The following is a 13,057-nucleotide window of genomic DNA, read 5'->3' as shown; positions in this document are numbered from 1 at the left end:
CAGGGTGTCCATAAAGCTCAGTATCATTGCAAGCATTTATTGCTCAGAAACCATACAACATAGAGTAATGTTGTGTGTAGAATGTTCTACATTTCCTCAAGTTTTACATTCAGAGCACTTCATGCAATCATTCCACATGTGCACCTCCAGTGGCCCTCACAATGTCGAAACGATATTCCATGCTGCAGCGCGTATGAAGGGAGATGTATTATCATCTCGACATTGTGAGGGCAACGGGAGGTGCACATGTGGAATGTATTACATGAAGTGCTCTACAATAAAACTGCATTACTCTATGTTACATGGTTTCTGAGCAATAAATACTTGTAATGGTACTGGGACTTTATGGACACCCTGTATACTTCAAAATAATTCTATATGGAGAGCTTTCGTGGATCTGACTGAAAAGGGGAATTGAGCAGACTCCCTAAAGCTCACTGTATAATTTATTCTAAGATATATTTGTACCCACACATGAATGTGGATGTTTCTCCATTTCAAGACCTATGTGTAGTTTTTAATAATACCAACGATTGAGGGTAATAACGACTATTGACAAATGATTATTTTCCTCTCCTGGCAAATTAATGCAATGGTTCAATTATGCCATTTATATCTTGCAGTGGCTTCATTCAAACATTTACTGTATACTGTATTAGTTGAGAGTTGACTTCCCAGTATCTTAACTGAGTTTCATATCACCCACCTTACAATTTATTGCTAAGTATAAACCAAATGCTTCTTCATAAAGTCTGACTAGTCATTGAAAACAAAATGATACTTGGTATTATGTATGGAGATGAAACTGAAAATTATTCCAAATGAAAAAAGGCCCACTAATTACGGCATTTACATGAAGACTTGTTTAGCTATTTTGAGTACAACCAACAGCAATTTTGACCACAGTAAAAGTACGTTTTAAATACCTCCACTCTAGGCACACAGTGATGCTACCAAGCACATAATGACTGGCCCTAGGCTAGGTTAAATGGTAATGATACTTTTAATGCATACCTAGTATGAATATAAAATATATGTATTTTCTATTAGTTTTCAATGTAACTTACATGAATTTGAAATTCACTTCTATAGGAAATGGTGTGCTCAGCTCTTACATCATCCTTCTTACAATAATGGGATACTACAGAGGAAAATCGGGGGTTTTTGGTTCAGCAATATATAAGTCCTATCATAACATAAAGAGACTTTTCTCCTCCTAGATCCATCCATGTGACTGAACCTCAATGAACATAAATCATACAGTTACATATATGCTTACATAACTTGCTTATTTGTTTTTCTCGTCATTAATGTGCCCATATTGGGAAGCTCTTGGGCACCCCCACCCAACATAACCTGACAAAAAGGCTTAAGAGGCTGGTTCCACTGTCACTGCCCCATATATTATATATACAGAAAAACTGCGATATATTCAACATTTAAAATCAATTGCTTTCAATAATATATTAGCCTAATTGCCAAAACACTGTACTGTAGAGTCATGCTTTCTTGAAACTTTGGACACCTCACAAAATCCATACCCCCAATTGTTTTGCACATATACTTGCAATATAGCACCATTATTTCCCAAATCTTTCATAAAATTCTTAAAATATCATCTAATGAAACACCGTCAAGTTAAATCTAGTACTGTAATACCAATCTGTCTAATGACTAAATGAAGATGGAATTTCTAAAAACTCCAACCACCTACTATACAACACATAAAATGAATATCATTAATTGAGTCCCTACAACATTACAAAACTATTCCCAGCTGGTTAATGATACAGGAACTTTCATAATTACTTTACAAAAAAGATACATGAAGAGCAGCACATTAGAATGAACAAGACTTGAAAAGCTCTCCAATCTACAATTTCTACAATTTTAAGGCTTAACAAACCCTAAGTGCTGTAACTGTACATTTGTGAACATTTTGGTATAGAACAAAAATTCTTAGAATTTATTGAAATACTGGAATATTATTTACATTATTCTGTTATTATTTATTATAGATTTATAATTCACATATATTGTGCTGTTTTATAGGGTTAGGCAACCATTACTAACATTTTATGAAAATCATTACTGTATTCTCAAAACAACCCAGCATGTAACTAAATTAAAGTTTACTTTAAAGGCTAGTGTAGGCTACACATCAAAAATAAAAGCAGTTTAAGTTCAGACCTACTTCTGATATTTTTAGCATTACTGGTAAAGATGCAGCCAAGTATAAATTAAATTTGTTGGCCTAACCTATTGCATATTTTCATTTCTGTTTACTATTTCCCCATGATTATGAGTTCCATCAATATAGCCTACTTGACAATTAAATCAAATAGTCTACATACACTAGCTAAGACTTAAATTATATGGGACCAACTCTAGCTTTATCCTATCATGATTCTCATGAATTAAGTCTCACTGGGTCACATTTCCATTTGTGCTGTCTAGTATTTCCAGCAGCTGTTTTACCTAAACTAATTAAAATCTTATTTTCACTTTTCCCACCGTCAATTGGAATTGAAACTGAAATATAAAATTTGGGCCAAAGGCCAAGCACTGGGACCTAAGAGGTTATTCAACTTTGAAAATAATGTTAAAACAACTGTTAAGAGACAGTGAAAATATTTGAGTGGAGGGATAGTAAAGGCATGAATAAGGGGTTGTGGCTAAGGGCCAATGGGACGCTGCAAAGAACCTTAGTAATATCTGCAGTTTTACCGCGCAAGGTACACTGATAGCCCACTCCCTTATGGGGTTCAAGCCATTGTGAACAGTACATTTCTAGTCCCCAAAAGCTGCAAAACGTATATCCTATACAGGGGCTGTCCTAACCCCGTATGCATGGTATGATTATAGGTATGGTCACTGTGAGCTGAAATTACAACAGCAATCATATTAGATTAGTCTAGGCCATTTAGAGGTCATGGTATCGTTTCCAAACTTATCACATGACACTGCTTGTTAAGCCCTAGCCTAGAAGCAGGAAGGAAAAGCGCACGCACATCCAATTACCACAACTCGCATAGATATATATATGGAGATAGGGGCCTGAAGTCAATGTGCTGAACCATAGGCCAAGGTTCCTGAGTCACAGCAAGCTAGGCTAGAATGAGTTAGCCGATATACTATAACATAAATACAATACAGTGCTAACATCACTAAATTACGCCTAGTCTACTTAATAATTAGGCCTACTCTAATTAGCTCTTTCCACTAAGGATTTGGTAACCGTGAAGAAGAGCTGCACGTTAGCTTATTCCTGCCGGACAAGTTACCTAGTTTAAAAGTAGATTCAAGACATAGGCCTAGGCCTATTTCAACTAATACACCCTAACCTGACCTTCCCAAGGCCTAACCTTAACTAAGAGTATTGTGAATTTGTGCCCAGAAATGGTCAAGGGGGATGAAGGGCACCGTCTCCCTTTGTACTTCCCACATTAGGCTATATTATGCATTACAAAACGAAACGTTCTCAACTGCCTACATATGTAACATAAGCAAGGATTCTTTTCAACTCCATTCGTACTTCAACTGCTACTAATTCTAGGGAAGAGCCATGCAGGAGATACTAGTACTACTATTTATTAATTAAATTATGACAACAATATACAAAAGGGTGTATACAATGCAGTACAGGTGGCATTATCTAAGAAATACACGGCGATAATGAGAAATTCGCCATCTCGTGTCTATATTTTAACTTGCATCCTAGCGGGATGGTGTTCATCCACGACGTCCCGTCGAGCTTCCGCCATATTTAGTACTACCTACTTCGGTGTTGGAAGTTAAAAGGTTTATTTCTCGTTATATCTTTATATTTCTTAGATTAAATCACTTGCGGAGTATTATATACACCTTTTTCTATACTATTCAGTTACAATTTTCATTAATAAACTATATCTCCGTGCGACGCTCCCTCATTAAACCATTGGCTAACCATGATGACCTAGGCATTGAGATGAAAATAAAGTTGGCCTATGTGATATGCAATGACTGAATTGCCAACGGCACTTACCGCGAATTCGTTGTTTGCCGCCCCTTGCAACACAGCATTTTAGTTTGTAATTGTCTTGGCTTGCACTATAAATACACTGCACTATGTACAAAATACATAGGTGTGACGGAACCGCGCCTCAACGACAGAGTGAATCATGAATCTGTACTTCCCTCTAATTTAAATTGTCCCGGTTAAGTGGTCCATTGAGACGCTTTATCAGATGCATATAAGACTAAAAAAAATATAAACATTGAAAATATATAAAATATTTTTATATTTACAAATTTAAAGAATTATAGAATAGTGAGACATTCGTGTTCAATATCATAAATTCATATATTAGATTAGGACAAGATAGGTTTTGTTTTCATATGTTATTGCCAGTAATGTTGCGTTCAGAGATAATCTGTGAAGTAGTTGGTTATCAAACCAGCTGGGATTATTAATAACGTCAGGTCGGATAGACGTTGTTATGGTTGAAGTAAGTAAATAAATAAGTTATGTGCTCTTACTGCTCTTTCTACTACTTGTAAGTTCCAAATGCAAAAGCATATTTGAGAGGAGATTAGAAATGCTACAGTTTTTTTTTTGCTTAATCTGGTTTGCTGTTTTAAAAGTGGCGACTAGATAACTAGAGATGCTGTTTTTTTTTTTTTTTTTTTTTTTTTTTTAAGACGGGATCTTTATGTTACTAATAAATGATACGTCTGGTAAGTTTGGAATTATTATTGATGTGACACAAGATATTCAAGGTAATGAACAAGAATCAGTGCGTGTGCGCTGTGACAGATGTTATGGAAGTGTTTATTGGTCTCTATCATATATCATCAATAATAGGGGAGTCAATCTGCAAGACGGGGTATACATGATGCTCTTGTCGATATCAGCTCCCCATTTCAAACCTCAGTGAACCAACTTGGTTCACTGCGAGCTCATGTCACCCATTGTAATTTCTAAAGCAGCTACAAGTAGCACCCATCATTATGGATGCCTTAGATCATGTTCATGAACTTGGGAATATATATATATATATATATATATATATATATATATATATATATAACAACTCTGGAAAATTCAAGCATCTCTATCTAAATATTCATGCTCAGGGTGAAAACATACCATGGGCGCCCACACATAGGGGCAAGAGGTAAGCCAATTTAGGTCACTCCCGCTGATAATCTTCCTTTAATCTTCTTAAGCGTTGGTTGAATGAAATCTTGTTGATGACATCTGAATCCCATGCTCCTTTTGAGATGTTCATTACCTGCCTCTGTTTAATCAAGGCCGATTCCATCATTTGACTCTTGTACCGGCAGTTGCTGCTATAAATCATACGTGACAAATTCCAGTTTATTCTATGGTTATGTTCATTTATATGGTTGAAAATAGCTGAGTTCTGTTGTCCATACCTAACTGACCGTTTATGTTGTATTAATCTCTGGGGAAGTGATTTTCCTGTAAATCCGATGTAAGACTGGTCACAGTCCTGACATGGATTTCGTAAACACCTGTGTCCTTGGGGGATGTCTTTTGTTGGACGTTAATCAGGGATTTGGCTGAGGTGTTTGGGTAAGTAAATGCAAAAGAGTTAGATTTTCCGAGGGTCTGGGTCACCGTCTTAATCCTGTCCAGGTATGGAATTTTTATTTTATTGTTGGGTGTGTCTCTGGTCTTGTCTTGAGGGGGTCAGTAGAAAATTGCGTCTGCTTTATGAATTGCTTTCTGAATTATATGGTCAGGTTACTTTAAAGACGAAAGCTGCTTACAAATTAATTCAAATTCTTTTTCCAGGAAATCAGGGGAACAAATTCATAAGGCTCTTAAGAATAGGTTGCTGGCTACGCCTATCTTGATAGGAATGTCGTGATAGCTAAAGTAGTGAATGTATGAAAGTGAGAACGTTGGTTTTCTGTATATGGTAAATTTGTATTCTGTCATGTCTCTGATTATTAAAACATGAAGAAAAGGAATTTTGTTGTCTGTTTCCCATTCAACTTTAAATTTGATGCTGGCACAATAAGCATTTAATTTTGAAAGGAATTCATTAAAATTTGTCCCATCTATTACCCAAAATGTTAGAATATCATAACTATATCTCATCCATAGCATGTAATTTAAGAGCAGCAAACTGCCGGTACAAGAATCAAATGATGGAATCGGCCTTGATTAAACAGAGGCAGGTAATGAACATCTCAAAAGGAGCATGGGATTCAGATGTCATCGACAAGATTTTCATTCAACCAACGCTTAAGAAGATTAAAGGAAGATTATCAGTGGGAGTGACCTAAATTGGCTACCTGTGGATGAACCGCTTGGTATAATACCTCATGTTTTCTGTAAAAACTTTTCTCATTCAATATACCTGAAGAGGGAGACAGCAGTCTCTGAAATATAGTATTTTTCTCTTCTATGGTTTGGTTTTAGGTGTTTTTATGGGCTCCTTTTATTATATTATATATATATATATTATATATATATATATATATTTATATATATTATATATATATATATATTATATATATATATATATATATATATATATATAAATCTGTAAGACATAGGGTTTTGATTAATTATATATTGTTCGTGCTTCTCTTGTAACCTGGGGAATGTGGTGGGACAGTGCAGAGATAAACGACCTGAGAGTAGCTGATGAATGAGTTTCTGGGGGATGGCGTGAGATAAAAATGCTTAGTTCGTCGAGTCAATGTACGACAGTTTTATGAACTCTTCCCAAAGTGCCTTTGTGAAACTAGATGCAGCTAGAACCGCGAGGCGCTAGCGAACTGTGTGTTCGTATGTGCGTGTGCGCCTCTTCTATTCATAATGCCAAGTTTATGGAGAGACTTGCAGACATTCGGGGAGGAAGGCGAAGCCATGATGGCAGATGCCAAAGTGTTTTTATTTATCAGTGAGTGATATTCCGGTGGGAATGGTAAGTGTTACCTTTTACTTTAGCCAAAGGGGTGGCTTGTTTGATATCTTGTGAAGTGTTCCATTTTATTAACTTTGTCTTTAAACGTGTGTGTGTACTTACCGGGATGTGTCTGTATCTTTGTACAGATGGTTCTGGATTTCGGTGGGACAGAGTTCCCAGGGAAAGGTGTGACCTTTTGGGTGACTTGACAATGAGTTGTTTTAAGTTAGGTCTGTAGACTGGATTACTTAGTTTTAATTGATTTAGTTATTGTAAATAAACGTTATGTTATGATGCAACTCTCTCATTTTCATTACCTGTTAGAATGGAGAAAGAGGTGGAGAGAGAGAGAGAGAGAGAGAGGAGGAGGAGAGAGAGAGATGGGGTGATTGCCGAGAGAGAGAGAGAGAGGTGGGGTGATGCCGGGAGCCAGAGAGAGAGAGAGAGCCTGTGTGTAATAATGGAGTTTATGGGGTCTGCCTTCCGTTTCGTGTTCACGCTTACCTTATAAATACATGGAGGTTTTCCCCATGTTTTATAGTGGTGTCAGCGGTTAAAGATGGGATATAAAAAGTTTTCTTGCTTTTCTATGCCTAGGAACGCCAGTGTAGAGATGGTTGGCCAGTTAGAAAAAGGGGTAGAGAAAATGTCCGTCCGTGAGATGGGGGGATGAGGAAAGATTTTCTATTAGGGTCATCAAATTTGCTCGTACCGAGATTCTTCAGGGTGGGAGTCGTGAGACAAGCAACTCAGTCTAGTTTGTAAGGGAGTGTTGCTAGGAGTCATCTCACCGGTCGCGTTTGTATTGTGCCGACGAGATTTACGCGTTTTTACGAAGAATTTCGAGCTCTTTTTTCCCATTATGGAGTGGTGAGTGTTAAAGAACTATTGTTTATCAAAAAGGAGTGGGTTTTTGTTTAAATATTTCAGGAAATGGGATTGGTTCAAGAGGTCAATAATTTTTCTTGTCTTTTGCTTCCTTAGTAGACGTATTTTCTTTATTCACGCAAGTTATAATAGAGTATGCATTCGTCTTTGTTTAAAAAACTAGGATGGGATAAGCATATTTGGCTTAGTGACACAGAGCGGCCACAATTTTAAGGGCTCAGCACATTTCTGCAGAGAGGCGCCTTGCATTGCGAGGGTACGGGCATCCCTTGGGAGGGTAGTTGCATGGGTACCACTAGCCTCACTCGTGAGATAGTGCAGGGGATGGGCCACTTGTGTATACCTTGGGTGTAGGGGTCCTCAGACACTATTCAAGGAGATGGGGGGATACTACTGGTATGCCTCGGGCTGTTCTGCCGCTTGATGAGGGGTTGTTTCTCAGGGGGGGAGAAATTTTTTTTTGTCTCAGTGTGGGTGAACTTGCCCCTTTTCCTTTTTTTTTCTTGTGTTGGGAGATGGATTTGGCCTTGACAATTGAATGCTAAGATATCAGCTGATTTGATTAGTTGATGAAGTGAAATGCCCGTAGAGTTTTTTTAAGAAAAGAGATTTTTTTTCTCTCCCTTGGATGAAGAGAAAAGGAAATGAAAAGAGATTTTTCTTTCCGAAAATGAGGGGAAAAGTAGTTAACATGCACGGGATGTGTTATATGTTTCTTTGTGCCTTGAAAGACACAAATATAAGGGGGATACACAGATTATTTTTTTTTTTATTGTGTTGGAGCAAATTACTTTGAAATGCCGATGATTGGTGTTGTCTCTGTGTTGTGTGGCAATGGTGTTATATATCATGGTGTTGCATGCAGGGAGAAATTGTATGTCCATAGGATTCAGCAATACTGTTGTATGCTATATGAATTTCACCCTTACTTGAAAGTTTTTGACAAGAGAATTATTGCTTTGGAGAGTTATTATTATTATTATTAATAATTATTATACTTGAGATGTGTCACGGGAGTTTGCTTAAGTATAATTATCATTACGGGAGAATTGTTTTTACGAGAGATTTGAGATATTTCATGGGAGATTATTCAATAATTATTACAGATAATTATTCAAGGAGAATTATTACGATGAATTAATGGGAGAAGTCTTGTGTTAATTATTTGTTCAGTTCTTGTAACTTTGGAGAATATTTCAGTGATTCACGGGGATGAGTTTTGCTGAATCCTGATGAATCTGACCTGAATCTTGGTGAATTGTGTGGAATTTTGCTGAATTTTGCTGAATTTTGTGCTGAATTTTTGGTTTGGAGAATGGACAAGCATTAACTTTGGTGTTAATTTTTGTACTGATACTGATGATTTTGATGATAGCAATTTTTTTTTTTGGTGATTTTGTGATAATGATATTTCTATGACTGTTTTTTTTATACTAATACTGTGTGTTTTAATGCTGTCAAGGGAGGTGAAATCTTTTGTGATTATGGGAAGAACTAACAACACATTGTTTTAGTTTTTTTTCTTTTTTTTTTTATGAGTTCAGCAGATAATTGCTTGACATCTAGTGAGTTACGGGAGATAGTTAATGGTGCCGTTGATTTTTCTTTTCTCCTTTTTTGGAAATTAGCCATCGCTGACACAAGTTTTTTTACCATGGGTGAATTTGAATTTATTTTTTTTCTCTCCAGTTAGTGTGAATATTGTCTCAGTTCATGACTTAGTCATTGTTCGGGAACGTGTTCGTGTTTTAGCTATTTGATGCTATAGAGTAATATGGGAGAATTTCTTGCATGTTTTGAATGCATACGTAATGGCACTATATTTTTTCTCTGGATATTTATGTTCCAGGAATTGGGAGTTTTCTTGCACAATACCTTTGTTGTATTTGTGACAACTTTGTGAGAGATAGGAAACTTGGTTAAGTTTTCTAGTGGCTTATGTCGTAGTGCATATGGAGAAGTCTTGGGTAAGACACTGTGATTTTGGAGTTCTGTTATAATGACTTGTGGCACATTGGTGGTTTTTTCTAGAATTTTCTAGACAGTTTTATTTGCCGAATTTTTGCCCTTTTTTTAGCAGTTATGCTAAATGGAGTGAGTTTTTTATAGTTTTTTACTATAACATTGAGTTATTCTCTGGAGAATTGGAGTTAGAATTGAGATATAATTGAGATATATTATTTTGGAGAGATAATTGGAGGTATATATTATTTTGGAGTTATATTTGAGATATAATATATGGGAGATATATATTTTTGGCCATTTTTGATATTTGCCAATAGTGGTATGAGCTATGTTTAGTTCAATTATTTTGCAGCCATCTTTGTTGCAAATGGAGACACATATTTGGAGATTATGGGGCAATATTTGTGAGTGTGTGAGTTAGATGCCTTGAGTGCACATTTTTTGGAGATATATTTTTTGGAGCCTTGTTTTGTTCCACATGGAGTTATTGTGGAAATAGAGGTAAATATTTTGTATTTGCCGAAATAGAGGTGATTATTCTTCTATCCTCCGAGTGGTGTCTTTTTTTTTGTTTTTTTACTGACATGTGGCTTTGGAGAAATAAGAGAATAATATAAGGGGGTTGGTTATAACAAATGGAGGAAATATTTCTATAACCGGAGTGGTGTTATTATTGATATGATGTCTCATAATGGAGTTGGAATTAATCTTGGGCGGGTGACCTTTTTTTTGTGGTTATGGAGTTTTTTTTCGAGACAAGAGAAGATTTCTGAGGTTCTCTTTTTTTTGATTTCGTGTCTATTTAGAGGCGAATGGCATTACTGCATTAAGAGTCATATGGAGATGTGTGTGCATTTTTTATGTTCACAAGTGTGTTATTCTTGGAGAAATATAATTGGGGAAAAGTCATGTTGAGAGAATAAGTCTTCGAGACAAATTTTTGAACACATTAGTCATATCCTGGAGTTAATTCTGTGAAATGTGTCAGTTAGACCTTTTTTTCTTGAGAATCATGAGTTTCCAAACTTACGTGTCTGACTGGACAATTTTTGTGCTGTTGTTTGAGCATGCGTCCGCAGGTGATTTTTCTGCTGACAAGCGTGTGATGAGCGTGTGCTGATTCTTTTCCTCTGATGGCGACAGATCAGAATTTTTGCAATATCTGGAAATGTGGCTATAGCATTTCACGAAAGCGCATGTATGAGAGTTTGCTTTCTGGCAAATTCCATAACTTTACATGGAGCATTTGGGGAAAACGCGGGAGTTATGCATATTATACATGTATTATGTATTTTGTGATTGGGGAAATCTGCTTGTGATTATTCTTTTTTTTTTATTATTTTTCTTCCTTTTCCTATGAGAGATATGATTTGGGGATTGAGCTTAAGTAGCATTTCTTTTTTGGACGGGAGATTTGATTTTACCGGGAGGTGTAATTTTTCGAGGGTTGCTATTTACGTAAATGGGAGTTTAACATTAAGTCTCATTGTGATTAATTATTGAGCAGTAAAGGGGTTTTTGCTGTTAAAAGTTGGAGATTTTTACTGATTTTGTGGGTTGTCAGAACTTGAGAGAACATTTTTGGGTCTGGGTGTTACGTGATTCTTTTCTTTCTTGAGCTCGTTACGAATTTTTTCTTTTTTTTCTCTTGTGAGCACATTCGAGTTCGAAATGTGAGTGCAGAATTCCGTGGAGTTGCTGTGATTTCTGAGTTGTGTGTGTGCTGATGTGCGAGTTTGGAGAATTGAATTGGAGAACTTGATGTTTCTTTTTCTTAGAGAGTTGTGATAATGACTTATCATTTTAGTAGTCATATTTAAGGGAGTTAATTGGGAGACGTTCAGTTAGTATTTCTGACCTTTTTGAGATCGTTGTTTGATAGAAGTAGTATGTTTGGGTTAATTTTCTTAGATTGACCAAAGACTTGACTGACATACTAACGCCCAAAAGTCGATCCCCGACTCCAGCAAGACGTCCACCAGCCGTGAAGAGAGGTTGCTGCCATGTTGTCCAGGGTGATTACAAGTATTTCCATGATGGGTGTTCGAGAGAATTCTACAGCGTGTTTTTTTGGGGGATCTACAAGAAGCCGTGAGAGTCTTCTACGATGAGGGAGGCATTACGTCTTCCTACAGTTGCTATAGCCTGTTGCTGTCTGTGCAGCTACTTGCAGACAAGCGAAGAGGGATATTCAAGAATCCTAATGCAGAAAATATGAGAGAAAATGCGTTTTGTGTTATTGGGAGATTAAAGCGTGATAAGACTTTATTTTATAATGCCAGATGACGTGCATTTTTTTCTTATTTTATTTTAGCCGGCCAATGTTTTTATATTGTATAAGCAATTTTGCTAGGCGGGAGCTAGCATATAGGTGCGAGGCCGAGCAATCTGTAAGACATAGGGTTTTGATTAATTATATATTGTTCGTGCATTCTCTGTAACCTGTGGAATGTGGAGGACAGTGCAGAGATAACGACCTGAGAGTAGCTGATGAATGAGTTTCTGGGGGATGGCGTGAGATAAAAATGCTTAGTTCGTCGAGTCAATGTACGACAGTTTATGAACTCTTCCCAAAGTGCCTTTGTGAAACTAGATGCAGCTAGAACCGCGAGGCGCTAGCGAACTGTGTGTTCGTATGTGCGTGTGCGCCTCTTCTATTCATAATGCCAAGTTTATGGAGAGACTTGCACAGACATTCGGGGAGGAAGGCGAAGCCATGATGGCAGATGCCAAAGTGTTTTTATTTATCAGTGAGTGATATTCCGGTTGGGAATGGGTAAGTGTTACCTTTACTTTAGCCAAAGGGGTGGCTTGTTTGATATCTTGTAAGATGTTCCATTTTATTAACTTTGTCTTTAAACTTGTGTGTGTACTTACCGGGATGTGTTCTGTATCTTTGTACAGATGGTTCTGGATTTCGGTGGGACAGAGTTCCCAGGGAAAGGTGTGACCTTTTGGGTGACTTGACAATGAGTTGTTTTAAGTTAGTCTGTAAGACTGGATTACTTAGTTAATTGATTTAGTTATTGTAAATAAACGTTATGTTATGATGCAACTCTCTCATTTTCATTACCTGTTAGAATGGAGAAAGAGGTGGAGAGAGAGAGAGAGAGAGAGAGGAGGAGAGAGAGAGAGATGGGGTGATTGCCGAGAGAGAGAGAGAGAGAGATGGGGTGATTGCCGGGAGAGAGAGAGAGAGAGCCTGTGTGTATAATGGAGTTATGGGGTCTGCCTTCCGTTTCGTGTCCACGCTTACCTTATAAATACATGGAGGTTTT

The 13,057-nt window shown here is 37.0% G+C and overlaps 1 long non-coding RNA gene across 2 annotated transcripts in view; it reads right to left on the bottom strand.

The window, feature by feature from the left end:
• Positions 1–4,165, bottom strand: part of LOC135207647 (uncharacterized) — a 359,652-nt gene extending 355,487 nt beyond the window's left edge. For both annotated transcript variants that reach the window (XR_010313014.1, XR_010313015.1), the window contains exon 1: positions 4,025–4,165. This is a non-coding gene — a long non-coding RNA (uncharacterized LOC135207647). The remainder of the gene's footprint in view (positions 1–4,024) is intronic.
• Between the last annotated feature and the right edge of the window lie 8,892 nt (positions 4,166–13,057).

Source organism: Macrobrachium nipponense, chromosome 34, assembly GCF_015104395.2.
Source record: "Macrobrachium nipponense isolate FS-2020 chromosome 34, ASM1510439v2, whole genome shotgun sequence".
In the NCBI taxonomy this organism is placed as follows: Eukaryota; Metazoa; Arthropoda; class Malacostraca; order Decapoda; family Palaemonidae; genus Macrobrachium; species Macrobrachium nipponense.
Note: the sequence above shows the minus strand (reverse complement) of the source record. Positions and strands in the feature narration are given on the sequence as shown.